Genomic DNA, 19,254 nt, shown 5'->3' with positions numbered 1-19,254 from the left:
AGATCGAGACCATCCTGGCTAACACAGTGAAACCCCGTCTCTACTAAAAAATACAAAAAACTAGCCGGGCGAGGTGGCGGGCGCCTGTAGTCCCAGCTACTCGGGAGGCTGAGACAGGAGAATGGCGTAGACCCGGGAGGCGGAGCTTGCAGTGAGCTGAGATCCGGCCCCTGCACTCCAGCCTGGGCAACAGGGCGAGACTCCGTCTCCAAAAAAAAAAAAATAGTTTCCTTTGCTTTGCAGAAGTTCTTTAGTTTAATTAGGTCCCATTTGTCAATTTTCACCTTTGTTGCAGTGGCTCTGGGATCTTTGTCATAAAATCTTTGCCAGTTTCTGCATCCAGCATGGTATTTCCTAGGTTGTCTTCCAGGGTTTTTATAGTTTTGGGGTTTATATTAGAGTCTTTCATCCATCTTGAGTTGATATTTTTATGTAGTATAAAGAAAGGGTCCAGTTTTAATCTTCTGAATATAGCTAGCCAGTTGTGCCAGCACCATTTATTGAATAGATTCTTTCCCCATTGCTTGTTTTTGTGAGCTTTGTGGAAGATCAGATGGTTGTAGGTGAAGTGCCTTATTTCTGGGTTGTCTATTCTGTTCCACTGGTCGATGTGTTGGTCTTTGTACTAGTACCATCCTGTTTTGATTACTGTAGCCTCTGAAGGCATATTCTAACTTATTTTTTCAAGACAACTTAAACTTTAATTGTAATTGATGACACCTAAGTCATGTGCACCTACTGAGAATCCGAAGAGGCCTACTAATAGCAAAAACATTAGAACATGAATGTCTGTATCAAAGAACAAGGAATATAGAAGGTACTATTTTTTCTAAAAATTCATATATATATATATTTAGTTATATATAATATACATAACATATATTATAATATATATAATATAACTGTATAATATATATAATGGGGCATTAGACAACTTTGATTCAAGTCCATCCCCTATAAACATTCAGTTTGAAGATACTGAAGAGGTTAATTTGCCCAGTTAACTCCAGTTGTTCCCATGTTTATAAAATAGTAATAAGAATTATATCTACTTATAGAATTATGGTAAAGATTATATATATGAAGTGAGAATCAGAGGAACTGGCACAATGTAATTAATCAGTACATGTTAGCCATTACTATTATTGTAATCAGTATTAGGATGAGCAAAATAATTTGTAATCAATATTAGGATGAGCAACTTGGAAAAAGAAAATCCTTTAAGATTCATTCAAATATTAAGCTATTTATTTATTTCCCAAATAATTTTTGAGTACATAATATGCTCCCAACCCTAGCCCAAATTAGGTGCTTGAGACACCTTACCTCACAGTTTATAATCTAGAAGTTCTACATAAAATCAAAGGCCTGCTCAAGATTAAAGTTTCTGGGGTCTGCATCATTGTTAAGAATATTAATTTTATTATTTTCATTTTGTTGTTTATATATATATCAATATCACATATTTTAATCAAGTTTATAATGGAAAAATAGTGGTATTCACAAATTTGCTGGTAGATGTTAATACTTTTTGAATCTCCTATGGGATACAGAAGCAGAGCTGCCTAGAAGGCAAGTGAGTATAGGGACTGAATATCAGAAGAGGTAAAGATGAGGGAGTCAGCAAGTCAATAGAAATGGAAGTCATGGAAATTGATAAAATTTGTTCAATGAGAATCTAAGTATGAGAGAAAATGAGGGTGCCATAAAGAATCTTGTAGAATATGTATTTTAAGAAAGATAAGCACACATATGAGATTAGGCAATGCTATCAAGGGAGGAGAAAAACAAGTGCAAATAATATAGATTTTATCAAAAAGTAATATTCTGAAATAGAAGGAATGATCAATAGTACAAAATTGTGCTAAGAGAGCAAAGAAGTATATTCTATATGCAATATAAGTCACGCAACTAACTTTGGTGACCTAGGAACAGCTTCAGACAAGCAGACAAGGAAAGCCGCGGTGTGTTGAGGTGTGAATAAATGTGACACCGAATATTGACAAATCTTGGAGACATTTAGCTATGAATAGAGGTAATAGTTACAGTGTAGCTAAAAATGGACTTAAAATAAGGTGAAGATTTATGCATAAATGCATTTTTGGTTTTAAGGGGAAAGATATTTTGACGTTTAATGCCAAGAGGAAGGAATCAGGAGAAAGGGATAAGGTTGAACAAGCAAAATGAAAATATTCATTTGAACTGGCGCCCTTAGAACATGCACAGATAGCTGTAGGATCCAGAGCATTGATGAAGGAATTGGTTTATAGAGGAAGAGGCATCAATAGAAGGGGATAATAAAAGGATTTATGGACACTGGTAAGTTAGTAGGAATCTCAAAAGTTTCTGTCTCACGGATGCTATTTTCTCTTTACATGATCTGTTAAGAAGGAAGGGAGAAGAATGGTGGTGGGTTAGAGCATATGGGAGTAGCAGAGGTTGGATATGAAAATGAAACTGTGGGAAATGGAAGATACCTCTCTAGAAAACCACATTAAGAGTTGCTTTTCAGAGTCAAGGGCTTACTTGACTTTGTCATCCCAAATTCTCACCCTGTTTGATTGGTGTATATTATCTCCATTGATGTTCACCCAGAGAGAATTAGGAGCCTCTCCTTTTCCATTCCTTTTAGCCTCCAAGGATTTCAGTTCAAGTGGTAGATATTTTTACTTCGTATTCCCAATTTTTCAAACACAGTATTTCAATTTAAAAATCAGATTAATTATGTTAAACATGGTGGAATCAAACATAATCCTAAATTAATAAAATCTCAATGAACTCCTAGTTAGCATGTTTTGAGTATGCTAAAAATGCTTTTTAACGTCCTTCTCTCCAAAAAAGTAATGATGATACATCTTGCCAAACCTTTGCACTCACACATGTGTACATGCAGGAAAAAAACACAGTGAAGGAACTAGAAATCCAAGTAATTTTGCTGTAAGTTAGCTGCATTTTACCAGAAAAAAAAAACTGTTTGTGGTCATGATTAACACAGATAACTGCCTAATTGACATTCTGTCTCTTTGTTTTCTCTCTCACTCTCTCTCTCCTTCTTTCCTCCCTCTCTATCAGTTGAACCCTTTTGTTTCCAAGATACCTTTTAGTTTGACTCTAAGGCTGCTCAATTGGGTGTCTCTCATACTGACTAAGGTTGCCTGGCAACATGACTGATAGAATACTCACAAACCTGTGCGGTAGCTCTATTTTTTGGCTTACAGGTGGGAGATTTGGATAGAATTTTAAGAGATTTTTCACACTGCAATTCCGTTTCGTTTCAGTGGATGTGCAATTAAGTTTACTACTTATAACATTATTGTTATAGTTTACTGCACTTCTCAGTATTATTTAGAGATTTTGGTTTTGTCATAATTATTAATACTTCTAGAATATTTTTGAAGTTTGAATTATCCCTCAAAATACTACATACCTTTTTCAAATTATATTATCATAAAGTCAAAATAAAAAAAAAATAATAAAAACCAGAAGGTTATTGAAGGGAAAGAGATGTAAAGGGAAGTTATTGGAGGTGAGAAATATTCTATATGTTCTTGATCTAGATAGCAGTAATTCAGGCATATAACTATGTAAAAACTCATCAATCAATATATTTAATATTAGTGTACTATACACATCTTAATACATAAATGATATATTTCAAGATATTCTAAAGATGATGGCAATATGAATAAATATATACACACAGACACAAACAGAGACTAGGATATTTCTTTTGGCAAAAGAATCTGTCTTGGGCAAAAAAAAATGCACAGAATTATGGTGTTTTAAAGCTGTAAATAAGTAGTAGAGGTCATCTCATCAACCAACTGATTTGTCAGCTGAATAAACTGAGGCCCAGAGGCATATAATTTATTTCATAAGTTTCTTTTTTTTTTTTTTTTTTTTTTTTTTTTTGAGACGGAGTCTCGCTCTGCCGCCCAGGCTGGAGTGCAGTGGCGTGATCTCGGCTCACTGCAAGCTCCGCCTCCCGGGTTCACGCCATTCTCCTGACTCAGCCTCCCCAGTAGCTGGGACTACAGGCGCCCGCCACCTCGCCCGGCTAGTTTTTTTGTATTTTTAGTAGAGACGGGGTTTCACCATGTTAGCCAGGATGGTCTGGATTTCCCGACCTCGTGATCCGCCCGTCTCGGCCTCCCAAAGTGCTGGGATTACAGGCTTGAGCCACCGCGCCCGGCCTATTTCATAAGTTTCATAACCTACCAATGGCAAAGGTTAAAGAGAAACCTTTAAATTCTTATCTATTTCTTAGTTTAACATTATATAAAGTGCTCCTATCATAAACCTTAACTTTGAGCAATCTTTCAGTTTAGTTCAAAGTATAGAAATTATACATCAAAGAACAGAAATTGAGACTCAATCCCACCTAAAAGGTAAAGCTCTACTCAAGAGAAACAAGTTTAGTTGCTTTTGTACTCCATCAACCTTTATTAGTCATTTATAGTCACCGTCCTCTCTTAAATAACTGAATTTATGCTAATATAAGATAGGTAAACTAGACATACCATTTCCCAGCCTCCCAAGTAACTGAGATTACAGGCACATACCACCACACCTGGCTAGTTTTTGTATTTTTAGTAGAGACGGTGTTTCACTGTGTTGGCCAGACTGGTCTCGAACTCCTGACTTCATGGACATCATTCTTAATAGTAAAATGATGGAAAGTGTTCTCTTTGATTCGTGAATAAGAGCAGAATGTTCATTCTTCCTATGTTCATTCAGCATTGTTCTGGACACTCTAGTCAAGTCAATAAGACACATAAAATACAATAAAGCTATAAGATTTTGAAAGTGTTAAGTAATACTATCTTTCTTCACAGACAACATGGATATTTACATGGAAAATTCAAAATAATCCACCGTAAAAATACTAGAATTAATGAGTTTACAATCTACTATGTGCAAGGTCGATATTTAAACATGTATTTTTATACAAAGAACTAAGAGAAAATAATTTTTAAGATATATCTTGCCTGCCCCAAAATGGCCAACTAGACACAGCTAGGAGGAACATCTCCCTCCAAGGAACCAGAACATCAGAAAGACTGGAGTTCTCTGAGCATATCTTCAGAGGCAAGGTATTGAGAACAGATGGAGGGAAGACACAGATGCTATACTGAAGGGAGAAGAGACTGGGCACCCTGCATAGGACTACTGTTCACCAGGATTTATTCCTGGCCCCAAAGAACCCCTGCAGAAACTAGGAGTTGATCACACAAGGAGGAAGCTGCTCTCATCACAGTCCTCTGGAATCCCAGCAGTAGGAAACCCCTCAACCACCATGGACCCTTCAGTTGGCAGGAAGAGTAACTTAGAAAAGTGTTAGGGGCAGAACTCCAGCCAGTGCAGAGCCCAGAGGATTTGGCGTTGGAGTGTCTGTAGTGGAGCATGGTCAGGGATGCCCATTTACCTGGGCTCAACTTGTTTCCATAGGAGACTTTAGCCTTAGGGGAACTGTCCAACCTGAACTCTGAAGGGCTGTTTTGCCCATAAGACAGGACATGTGTGCACAGACAAACCTTCCTTTCCCTTCCCTGCCACCACATGTGTGTGCATGCACCCTGCTGTGCCACTGTTGTTGGTGTGGGTGCATGCTGCCCCCAACCCCACCTGTCACATTGCCATTGCATCAGAGCATCAGCAGGCATGAAACCCGCCTACCCTGCCACCACCAGCACCCACCCCTTGCACTGACACTGCTGCCAAAGTGAAACTAGGCAGGGAAAACAGACAGCTTGCCCACAACCTAGGCAGCCACAACCACCAGTGTGAACATGCATAGAGGGCATGCACAGTCCTGAGCCCACCAGCACCCCCACTACCATGCTAACACCAACACTGGCATAAACACATGGACAGTTGCCAGTGGAGGACCCCTGTCTCCCTGAGTAACACTGCCATCACCATTGCTGCAAACACCTGCTGGCTACCCAGCACCCACTACCACCCTGCCACAGCTGACAAGTGTGCACTTGGCCATGCTGCCACTGCCACAGCTGCTAGCACATGCAAATGAGTATAGATTCCACTGCCACTGCCCTACAAAGAGCTTTGGCTGGCACCATGCATACAAGTATTATGACCAGAAGTCCAGGAGCATTTCAGCCTATCCTTCACAACAGGTTCCTAACCATGAGGGGCCAGAAAACAAAGCCAGCGCTCAATAAGAGTCGCTCAGAATTAGAAAAACACAGTCCAGGAGTCCTGAGCTAAGCCTTGACTCCCTAAAATCTTCCAGAAATGAATCCAATTGACTGAATACACCTTATACCACAATCAAACCTCCAAGGTCATTAAACAGGATAAAAGAAAAAAAATCTAAATGATAGGAAATTCAAATATTGAAGGAACAGCAGACCCAAAAAAATAAGAAAGAACCAGCACAAGAACTCTGACAACTCGAAAAAGCAAGAGTGTCTTCTTTTCTCCAAATGACCATGCTAGTTCTCCAAGAAGGGTTGTTAACTGAGCTCAGATGGCTGAAATGACAGAAATAGAATTCAGAATAAGGGTAAGAATGAAGATTTTCAAGATTCATGAAAACACTGAAACCCAATCTAAGGAAACTAAGAATCATAATAAAATGATACAGAATCTGACAGACAAAATAGCCAGTATAGAAAAGCAAGAAGCTGACCTTATAGAGCTGAAAAAAAAAAAAAACTACAAGAATTTCATAATGCAATAGCAAGTCAAAGCAACAGATTAGACCAAGCTGAGTAAAGAATTTCAGTCTGAATACTGACTTTCTGAAATAATACAGTCAGACAAGAATAAAGAAAACAGAATAAAAAGGAACAAACCAAACCTCAGAGAAATATGGGATTATATAAAGAGACCAAATCTATGACTTATTGACATCCCTGAAAGAGATAAGGAGAATGGAAGCAACTTGGAAAGCATGATACAGGTTATCATCCATAAGAATTTCCCCTATTTGGGAGGCCGAGGCGGATGGATCACGAGGTCAGGAGATCGAGACTATCCTGGCTAATATGGTGAAACCCTGTCTCTACTAAAAATACAAAAAACTAGCCGGGCGTGGTGGTGGGCGCCTGTAGTCTCAGCTACTTGGGAGGCTGAGGTGGGAGAATGGCATGAACCCGGGAGGCGGAGCTTGCAGTGAGCCGAGATCACGCCACTGCACTCCAGCCTGGGAGACACAGCGAGACTCCATCTCAAAAAAAAAAAAAAAAAAAAAGAATTTCCCCTATCTAGACAAGGAGGCCAACATTCAAATTCAGGAAATGCAGAGAACCCCCACAAAATACTTCACAAGACCAATCCCAAGACACATAATCAGCATATTCTCCAAGGCTGAAATGAAAGAAAAAATGATAAAGGCAGCGAGAGACAAAGGACAGGTCACCACAAAGGGAAGCCCATCAGACTAACAGCCAACTTCTCAGAAAGAACCCTACAAGCAAGAAGAGATTGAGGGTTTATATACAACATTCTTACAAAAAGATAAATTCTGACCAAGAATTTCATATACAAACAAACTAAGCTTCATAAGCAAAGGAGAAATAAGATGCTTTCAGACAGGCAAATGCTAAGGGAAATCATTACTACAAAACGTGCATATAAGAGCTCCTGAAAAAAGCACTGAATATAAAAAGGAAAGACTGTTACCAGCCACTACAAAAATACATTTAAGTACACAGACCAGTGGCACTAAAAAGTAACCATAAAAACAAATCTGCATAATAACTGGCTAACAACACAGTGACAGGATCAAATTCACATATATCAATGCTAATATTAAATGTAAGAAGGCTAAATGCTCCAATTAAAAGGCACAGAGTGTCAAGGTGAATAAAGAAGAAACACTCAGTGGTATGCTGTCTCCAAGAGACCTATCACACATACAATGACACTCACAGGCTCAAACTTAAGGAAGGGGAAAATGTCTATCAAGCAAATGGAAAACATAAAAAACACAAGGGTTACAATCCCAATTTTAGGCAAAACAGACTTTAAATCAACAAAGATCAAAAAAGACAAAAAAGGGCAATAAATGCAATTCATTACCAAAACAGAAGTAAAGTCAAAGGATTCAGGTCAACAAGACCTGACTCTTCTAAACATGTATACACCCAACTCAGAAGCACACAGATTCACAAAGCAAGTTATTAGTGACCTTCAAGGAAACTTCGACTTCCATATGATAATAGTGAGAAATTTTAACATTCCACTGACAGTATTGGACAGATCATCAAGGCAGAAAGTCAGCAAAGACATTTAGGACTTGAATTCAAAAAGACCAAATGGACCTGATAGATATCTATAGGACTCTCCATCCAAAAACAATAGAATATACATTCTCCTCATTACCACATGGCACATACACTAAAATCACCCACACAATATGACATATAACGATCAGCAAATGCAAAAGAACTGAAATCATAGCAACTACTCTCTCAGACAACAGCACAATAAAAAGAGAATTCAAGATAATCACTCAAAGTTATACAATTATATGGAAGTTAACCTGCCTCAGAATGATTTTGGGGTAAATATTGAAATTAAGACAGAAATCAGGAAGTTCTTTGAAACTGATGAGAACAAAGCTACAACATATTAGAATCTCTGGGACACAGATAAGGCAGTGTTAAGAGGCAAATTTGAAGCACAAAATGCCCACATCAAAAACTTAGAAGGATCTCAAATTAATAACCTAGAATCACAAATAAAAGAACTGGAGAAACAAGAAGAAATCAACTCCAAAGCTAGCAGAAGACCAGAAATAACCACAATCAACGCTGAACTGAAAGATTGACATAAAAAAACCATTCAAAAGATCAGTGAATCCAGAAGTTGGCATTTTTAAAAAATTAAAAAGATGGATAGAAACTAGCTAGATTAATAAACAGAAAAAGACAGAAGATAAACACAATCAGAAATGACAAAGGCAATAACCACTAACCCCACAGAAACATACATATATAACCATCAGAGACTACTATGAAGACCTCTATTCACACAACTCAAAAATCAACATGAAATAGATAGATACCTGATCACATATACCCACCCAAGACTAAACCAGGAAGAAACTGAATCCATGAACAGACCAATAATGATTTCTGAAATTGAATCAGTAATAAATAGTCTACCAACCAAGAAAAAAGCCCAGCCAGGACCAGATGGATTCATAGGCAATGTCCACCAGACACACAAATAAGAGCTAGTACCATTCTTACTGCAATTATTTCCAAAAAAAATGAGGAACAGGGACTCCTCCCCAACTCACTCTATGAGGCCAGCATCATCCTGATACCAAAACCTTGCAGTGACACAACCAAAAAAGACTTCAGGCCAATATTCTTGATGAAGATGGATTTAAAAATCCTCAACGAAATACCAGCAAACCAAATCCAGCAGTGTCATCAAAAAGCTAATACACCATGATCAAGTAGGCTTTATTCCTGGAAAGCAAGGTCAGTTCAACATATGCAAATCAATAAATGCAATTCATTACAAAAACAGAAGTAAAGTCAAAACCACATGTTTATCTCAATAGAAGCTAAAAAGATGTTTGACAAAATTCAGCATCCCTTCATGTTAAAAACTCTCAACAAGCTACATATTGAAGGAACATACGTCAAAATAGTAAAAGCTATCTATGACAAAACCACAGCAAACATCATAATAAATGAGCAAAAGCAAAAGCATTACCCTTGAAAAGCCACACAAGACAAGGATGCCCCCTCTCACCACTCCTATTAAACCTAGTATTGAAAGTCCTGGCCACAGACATCCAGCAAGAAAAAGAAATAAAGCATATATATATATAGAAAGACAGGGAGTCAAACTATTCCTGTTTGCAGATGACATGTTTCTGTATCTAGAAAAAGCCACAATCTCAGCTTGAAAGCTCCTCAAACTGATAAACTTCAGCAAAGTTTCAAGATAAAGAGTCAATGTACAAAAATTACTAGCAAAATCTGTAGAAACTAGCAAAAAATGTACAAAAATCACATTTTAAAAAATCCTATATGGCAGTGAGAGCCAAGCTGAGAACCAAGTCAGGAACACAATCCCATTCAAAACTGCCACAAAATGAATAAAATACCTAGGAATACAGTTAACCAGGGAGATGAAAGATCTCTACAATGAGAATCACAAAACATGCTCAAAGCAATCAGAGATGACACAAACAAATAGAAAAACATTCCATGCTCATGGATCTCATGGATAGGAGAAATCAATATTGTTAAAATGGCCATACTGCCCAAAGCAATTTGTAGATTCAATGCTATCCCTATCGAACTATAAATAACATTATTCACAGAACTAGAAAAATCTATTTTAAAATTCATATGGAACCAAAAAAAAGCCCGAATATCCAAGGCAATTCTAAGCAAAAAGAACAAAGTTGGATGCATTATGTTACCAACTTCAAACTATACTACAGAGCTACAATAGACAAAATGGCATGGTACTGGTACAAAGGCAGATATATAGGCCAGTGGAATAGAATAGAGAGCCCAGAATTAAGGCGGCACACCTACAACCATCTGGTCTTCCACAAAGTCAACAAAACGAAGCAATGAGGAATGGACTCCCTATTCAATGGGAGTGTGCTTGGATAACTGGCTAGCCATATGCAGAAGACTGAAACTGGACTCTTTCCTTATACCACATAGAAAAATCAACTCAAGATGGATTAAACACTTAAATGTAAAACTCAAAACTATAAAAACCCTGGAAGACAATCTAGAAAGTACCATTCTGGATGTAGAACCTGTTAAAGGTTTCATGACAAAAACACCAAAAGCAATTGCAACAAAAGCAAAAACTGACAAATGGGATATAACTCAACTAAAGAGCTTCTGTGCAGCAAAAGAAACTATCAACAGAGTAAACAGACAACCTATAGAATGGGAAAAATATATGCAAACTATACATCTGACAAAGCTCCAATATTCAGCATCTATAAGAAACTTAAACAAATTACAATGAAAAAGCAAACAACCCCATTAAACAATGGGCAGAGGACCTGAACCAACACTTTTCATATATATGGCCAGCAATCACATGAAAAAGCTCACCATCACTGATCATTAGAGAAATAGAAACCAAAACCACCATGAGATACCATCTTATACCAGTCAGAATGGCTATTGTGAAAAAGTCAAATAATCACAGATACAGGCAAGGTTGTGGAGAAAGGGAATGCTTATACACTGCTGGTGGGAGTGTAAATTAGTTCAACTATTGTGGAAAGCAATGTCATGATTCCTCAAAGAATTAAAAACAGAATTACCATTTAATCCAGCAATCCAATTACTGGGTATATACATAAAGGAATATAAACTATCCTACCATAAAGACACATGCACATGTATGTTAATTGCAGCACTATTCACAATGACAAAGATATGGAATCAACCTAAATGCCCATCAATGGTAGAATGGATAAAGAAAATATGGCACATATACACTATGGAAAACTATGCAGCCACACACACACAAAAACAAGATCATATCCTTTGCAGTAACATGGATGGAGCAGGAGGCCATCATCCTTAGCAAACTAAGACAGGAATAGAAAACAAATACCACATGTTCTCATTTATAAGTGGAGGCTAAATGATTAGAACACATGGACACAAAGAAGGGAACAAGAGACACTGAAGTCTACTTTAGGGTAGAGGGTGGCAGGAGGTAGAGGAACAGGAAAAAATAACCATTGGGTACTAGGCTTAGTATACGAGGGACAAAATAATCTGTACAACAAACCCCCATGACACAAGTTTACCTACATAAAAAACCTGCTCATGTACCCCTAAACCTAAAATAAAAGTTTAAGAAGTGTATATAATATGTATGTGTTATTATGTATGTAATTATATGTATATATGATACATATGTATACAATTATATGTGTATATATATAATCTTAATATTAAACTGCATTAAACTTCTAGGTACAAATTAACCAAAATACATAAGACCTCTAAACAAAAAACCATACATGTGATTGAGAAAAATTAAAAGATCAAAATAAATAAAGTACAGTAGTCCCCCTTACTTATGGTTTTGCCTTCCATGGTTCCAGTTACTCATCATCAACTGTGGTCCAAAAATATTAAATGGAAAATTCCAGAAATAAACAATTTATAATTTTAAATGGTGTGCTGTTCTGTGTAGCTTGATGAAATTTCCCACCACTCTGCTCTGTTCCTCCTAGGACTTTAATCATTCCTTTGTCCAGCAACCTCATGCTACATTCACAACCCACCCTATAGTCACTTAGTAGCCATCTTGGTTATCGAATTGATTGCCAAAGTATCACAGTGCTTGTGTTCAAGTCTCCCTTATATTACTTAATAATTGACCCAAATTACAAGAATAATAATGTTGACAATTTGAATATGCCAAAGAGAAGCCATAAAGTGTTTCCTTTAAGAAAAGAATAAAGAGAAAAAGTTGTTTGCTCAGGTTGCTAAGCTCTCTGGTAAGAATGCTTCTTCTATCCTTGAAATTGTGAAGAAAGAACAAGAGATTTATGTTACTTTTGCTGTTGCACCTCACACTATGAAAGTTATGACCAAAATCATTCACAAGACTTCATCTCATCATGTAGGCATTGTATCATCTCACATTATCACAAGAAGCAGGTTAAGTACAGTACAATAACATACTTTGAGAGACAAAGAGACTATATTCACATAACTTTTATTACAGTATATTGTTACAATTGTTCTATTTTATTATTAGTTGTTCTTAATCTCATCCTGTGCCTAAGTTTAAATTAAACTTTATCATAAGTATGTATGTGTAGAAAAAAACATAGTCTATATAAGGTTTGGTACTATTTGCAGTTTCAGGCATCAACTGGGGATCTTGGAATGTGTCCCCAGTTAATAAGGAGGAAATGCAGTATATATTATGTTCATAAATGAAATAAGTTAATATTGTAATTATGCCAGTTCTTTAACAATTTACTTAACAATAGATTGAATGCAATTCTAACTAAAATCTAAACAATTGTTTTTGTTAACTTGACAAAGTAATTCTAAAATTAACATGAAAGAAGGCAAAGTCAAGAGGCCTTTGAATAACATGTGGTAGAAAAACTCGTTTTAATAGATACTAAGAATATTTAAAAAGTAGCCGTAGTTAAAATAGTGTTATAAGTGATAAGAAGAGACTAATAAACCAATTAAATAGAATAGTTGGCTCCTAAAAGACCCAGACACATATAGAAATTTAATGTGTAGTAAATATGACATTAAAGAACCGTGGGCAAAGGAGAGAATTGTCCAGTATGATTCTATAACAACTGGATATCTAGAATTTGACTTCTACCTCACATCACTCACAAAAACCAAAGACAAGTGGAAAGATATAAACATAAAGAGGTGACATAATGATTAAAATTAAAATTAGGAACATCAGAGAAACCTCATTAAGAAACTGAAAAAGCAAATCATAGAAAGGGAGAAGACCTTTGCAGCATATTTAACTGGTGGGAGGCTCTTAATCCAGTGTACCTAACTTGCGAATATTAACAATTTTAAAAATCAACACAATAGAAAAATACACATATGAAGAGGAAATTTATAGACAATAATATGCACATGGCTATTAAGCCACATGACACAATCATATTATTCAACAAGACAATGTAAACCAAACTCTCACCAGAATGGCTACAATTAAAAGAACTGATTATACCAATCTTTGGTAAAGATGAAACAATGGAAACTCTTATACACTAAGGAATGAAGTGAAATTAGTATATTTACTTTGGAATACCATCTGGCAGTATCTACTAAAGTTAAAAGATTGCATGCAATATGACTAAGAAATTCCATTGGTAAGTATATATTCAAGAGAAATATATGTATATATTTGGCTAAAAACATTTAAAAGAATGTTTATGGCAGCATTATTTATAATGGCTCAAACCTAGAAACAGCATGAATGTCCATCAACAACACAATGAATAAATATTCTGTAGTACTTCTATATGATGGAATATGATATAGGAATGAAAATTAATGAACCACATAAAAACATTAAGGAAACTTACAAACATACATTCAGAAAAGGACACCATGCACAGAAGAATGTGTGTAATATAAATATTATGTACATTAATTTAAAAATCAGGCTAAACCAATATTTTGCATATAAGGATACATTATTTAATGTTAAAACTATGATGAAAAGCAAGGAAGTAATTCCCACAAATATCAGGAATAATGTTATCCATGGGAAACTGATAGAAAGGAAGTAATGGCTGGCAGGCAGAAAAAGTAGGATTGGAGATGCAGCAATTGTTCTATTTCTTCACCTGTGTGATGGTTACATGGGTCTTTGCTTGTGAAAATCACTGTTCTGTCTCCTTAATGCGTAAAAATTCAAAGCAAAAAGCTTAAAACAGCAGTAATTATGTAATGAAATTAAAAAATAGAAAACTGTTACCTGAGATAAATTTTAATAAACATAACTTTTATTTAAAACTTACTGGTACCAAGAGCCATTGTAGGTGCTTTATCTCATTTGAGCTTTACAATATCCAGAAGACACAGTATTACTAATATCACATTTTGAAGGTACAGAGGCTGAGGCACAGAGAGCTTAAATAATTGACACAAAGCCACACAGCAAATGGGCCTTACTTGGAATATGAATCAATGAAGCAGAATGGTCCTGGAGCCCATGGTCTTAAGCAGTACATTATTCTACTTCTCCAGTATATTAGATTGATACAAAAGTAATTGCGGTTTTACAAAGTAATGGCAAAAATGCAATTACTTTTGCATCAACCTAACAGAAAAAAAGATACTCCATATGCTGAGAGTTATGTTTTTCTCTTGTCAAAATTAGTTTTGCAAGATAGGTAAACTAAGTCTAAAATAGTGGTCTTTTATGGACCCAAGATATGAAATCTTTTACTTATCACCTTATCCTTGTTTCATTTTTAAGTTCTGCTAAGGAAGGAAGACAAATCTGATTAAGACGACATATTTACTATCATAACTTACAACTGAATAATGTAATAAATTACTGTTCCTATTGCCCAAGACACAAGTGAATGCATACAAGAGATTCATCACTAACCATAAGGGACATTTCTCCCTAAAGGTCAAGATTTTTCTGCATACCCAAAAACCTACCTAAAGAAAGGGTAAACTCTGAAAAAAAAAAAATATGTTTCTCTGATTATTGGCAACATCATTTTCCAGCTCAGTCAACTTGGAAGCTTCAGTTATTTTTTTAGAGAAATGATGGTACAGTGGTAAACTGCAATGACTCTGGAGCTTGACTAAATGGCCCCAAATGTCAGGCATGGTATGTTTTACTTTTGTGACCTGGGACCATTTGCTTAAATGATGCCTCTCTCAGTTTCCTCTTGCACAAATGGGGATGACATTAGTCATTAACATTTAAAACAACCCTGGAACTCAGTAAATCCTGCACAAGCATTAAGTATAACCATTACTCCCTGAACCTATTTACTTCCAAATAAATCTCACATGCTCCAAACCCTGCCAGTCCCTCCCCACTGCTATGACTTTAGGTCTTGCCCTCATCCCTTCATTCTTATCCCTCTGTAAATGCTTAAAAATTGATCTTTTTGCAACAAGTCTTCCAACTGCCATCCACTTTGAAGATATTACCAGAATAACATTTAAAAATAGCTTTCTGTTCACAGGATTAGCCCTCATGAAATATTAGCTCTCTATTTTTAATTACATACCAATTAAATTCAAATTTCTTGAAGGGCTATCAGTATTTCCCACAACCTGGTACCAGCCTTATTTTCCAGTTACCTGTTTTTAGTCCAACATAAGAAACGTATTCTTGTGCCAAACTAATTAATTTGTCATTCATTGAGTGTGAAGTATGCCTCTTTACTTCTAAATGTTAGTATGCCATTTTCTTGACTATTCTGTTAACATTCTCCATCTGCATCAAGATCTAGCCCAAATTCAATTTCCATAAAACCTTGGACCAATATGGTTCAGAATTATATCTCCTTTCTGAGGTCTCCTATAATGGCTTCTTTTTTCACACATCTGTGCATTTTATTGTTTCTCAAATTATTTAAAATGGCTTTTAAATTGTATTAGTTTATACCATTCTCATGAGGTAACTTACCACAGTCTCTGCTTTATTTATATGAGGGAATAGCTTATTTCCTCAAACCAACGACAAAGTTTCCTTGAGAGTTGTTTTTGTCTTTCTCTCCTACTTGCTCTAGTCCTTACTAACACAGTACCTCTCAATTTAGGAGCATGAACTATTAATTGAACCAAATGAAATAAAATTACTAAACAAAATCACTAGCTTTGTCTTCCAGAGGTCAAATCTAGAAATGGAGACTTCATCCCTTCATTCTCACCCCTCTGTAAATCCTTCAATCTCAAAACCAAAAGTAGTGTGGGAGCATGAACGATCTGATCCATTCAATTTTAGAGCAATAGCCTTTTAAATACCAGGAATTCCAAAAATGTCCCCATATAAAATGTCACTGATGGTTTGTTTCAAGAAATAAAGTGTACAGGGTTAGGACCAATGGGTGGCTAACATGAATGAATTTGAAGATCACCAGAGTCCAAACGGGAAAGCATGAATGTGGCCAGTGTTATGTAAAGGATAGTACTATGAATATTACACATCTGAAGATAATAAGGAGGGAAAAGAATGGTAAGTCAAGCTCAACCTTTCATTCCAATCTTTTCTTCACTGCAGAAAGCAACTAAAAAGGACCACAAGAAAAGGGTGTGGTCAGCCACTGCTAATTCTGAAAAGTATAATAGAAGAGTAAGATATTGTCTCTGCCATTAGGGGAGGAGTTGTTATATATTTTTAAGTTTTCTCTAATCAAATAGCATTTTGTTCAAGGCAACTCATTTTGGGTTGCTGATTGGTTCTACTGACACTTAATATAAGGCAATTGTTATTTTTTTAATTTGAATTCAGTCATAAAATACTCATTTACTCTGATGAGTAGTGTTGGCCAGAGCACTTCATCAGGGCAGAGGCATATTTCTCTACAACAATTTCCAGCCTGACAGCCAAACAAGAACACAATGCCACTCACAATAGCCCCCAAAAGAATAAAATACCTAGGAATACAGCTAACCAAGGAGGAGAAAGTTCTATACAAAACACTGGTCAAAGAAGTTAGACATGACACAAATAGAAAAACATCCCATGCTCATGGACAGGATGAATCAAGGTTGATAAAATGGCCACAATGTCCAAAGCAATTTACAGATTCAATACTATTGCTATCAAACTACAAATGATATCATTCATATAATTAGGAAAAACTATTTTATAATTCATAAACCAAAAAAGAGCCAAAATAGACAAGGCAATCCTAAGCATAAAGAAAAAACTAGAGGTATCACATTACCTGTCTTCAAACTATACCACAGGGTTGTAGTAACCAAAACAGCAAGGCACTGATATAAAAAGAGACACACAGAACAATGGAACAGAATAAAGACCCCAGAGATAATGCTGCACACATACAACCATCTGATCTTTAACAACGCTGACAAAAAATATCAAAGACTGTAAATGGAAATGGGTTCTTTTATGACTGCCAAATTAATCGAGCATGACTGCAATTGAGTAGAACAATAAAAATATTACTTACTGTATGTTGCACTTGGCAATTTCAAAATGATTTGCAAACATACATCCTCAAAATGCTTCTACAAAAATGCATCTGTGGAGGAAGAAAAACATCCAAAAGAGTAAACAATTTGTCAAGGTCACAGAAAAACTAACACAGACCAACACACACTTAAACACAATACACTGTAACATACTAAAATAGCTTTTGCAAAATGTAGACTATACATCTAGCAAAGTAGAATGGGCTGATGAACAGAAATATTCCCAACTACATGCAAATATTCCAAAACATCAATTAAGGAGGACACTTTGAAGAAAGAGGTAAGAGAAGTCTGCATACTAGCTTCATAATTATATGCAAGAAACACAGTTGGCAGAACGGCATAAAAGTAATTCAAAAATATGAGATGTTCAAATATACTTGGAGAGTTGAGGTGATTATTCAAATATTTCAAGTTTTTAAAAGGTACTATTATCTGATATATGAGGATCACTGAGTTAGAAAAGAATTTTGCTTGATTTATCCAGAGAGTTGCACCAATTCACTTTGTAATTGCATTCCAATTCTAATTGAAAACCATGCACTGAGAAAAATGCAGGCATGCGACCTGCATACCTCACAAAAATACACAAACAGATCCATTCTCTGTGTTTCAGAATATCAATGTGATTATAAGGAGAAAGTGATTTAATCAAGCATTATTAATTAATTTGTTCGTTTTAGAGTAGGGTTTTGAAAGAGCATATTGATTTTGAATCTCAAAATATTTCAACTTAAATGGGTTTTATGCTACTGAGTAAATACAGTGTTATAAAAGAACTGTTCAAAGAAATATAATAAAATACAACCTAATGAAAATTATCAGCCTGGCCAACATGGTGAAACCCTGTCTTTAATAAAAATATAAAAATTAGCCAGGCATGGTAGTGAGTGCCTGTAGCCCCAGCTACTCAGGAGGCTAAGGCAGGACCATCGCTTGAACCCAGGAGGCGGAAGTTGCAGTGAGCTGAGATCATGCCACTGCACCCCAGTCTGGGAGACAGAATGAGACTCCATCTCAAAAAAAAATATATATATATATATATTAAAAAAAAAAATATATATATATATATATATATATATCCCTTTAAAAACACAGTGTGTTCTTTCAGACAGCTCACACTATAAACAATACAAATAAAAATTCCCTTAAGTACCAAACATCTTTAAAGGAATATTAGTTCTCAGCAACAAACAGAATTTCTGCTCAGAGAGATCTGCGTCTTGATGGTACTAAGCAGAACTAGCAGTTTAATAATACAGAAGTTGTGCTTTTGTGTTCACCAAAACCAACTGTAACCAAATCAACAATGCAACATTCAGAATAAGCATTTTGAATAGGAAATCTAATTTATCTTCCTCTAGTATGTTAAAGACACTGGGAATGCACAGGTCTCTACCTGGCCCATGAATAAATGATTTTACTAGTGTTTTACACAGAACCTCTCAAACAGAGAAAACTGGATATAATTAGCAAGTTTATAGTTAAATGGAAAAAGTAAATCAAGAAATGTCCAAGAAAATTTGTATTTTCTAAGTTTAAAACTTAAAACATAATAAAAGATATATATATTCTTCTTCACATA

General features: G+C 35.8%; 1 protein-coding gene across 6 annotated transcripts in view; it reads right to left on the bottom strand.

Moving 5' to 3' along the window:
- The window catches only part of GALNT13 (polypeptide N-acetylgalactosaminyltransferase 13), a 600,525-nt gene that overhangs the window by 554,383 nt on the left and 26,888 nt on the right, over nt 1-19,254 (bottom strand). For all 6 annotated transcript variants that reach the window (XM_065525497.2, XM_045367091.3, XM_065525498.2 and 3 more), the window contains exon 2: nt 17,648-17,719. The gene's annotated coding sequence lies outside the window, so the exon portion shown is untranslated. The remainder of the gene's footprint in view (nt 1-17,647; nt 17,720-19,254) is intronic.

This window comes from Macaca fascicularis, chromosome 12 (genome assembly GCF_037993035.2).
Source record: "Macaca fascicularis isolate 582-1 chromosome 12, T2T-MFA8v1.1".
Lineage (NCBI taxonomy): Eukaryota > Metazoa > Chordata > Mammalia > Primates > Cercopithecidae > Macaca > Macaca fascicularis.
The sequence above is the reverse complement of the archived record's forward strand: the minus strand, read 5'-3'. Positions and strand labels throughout refer to the sequence as shown.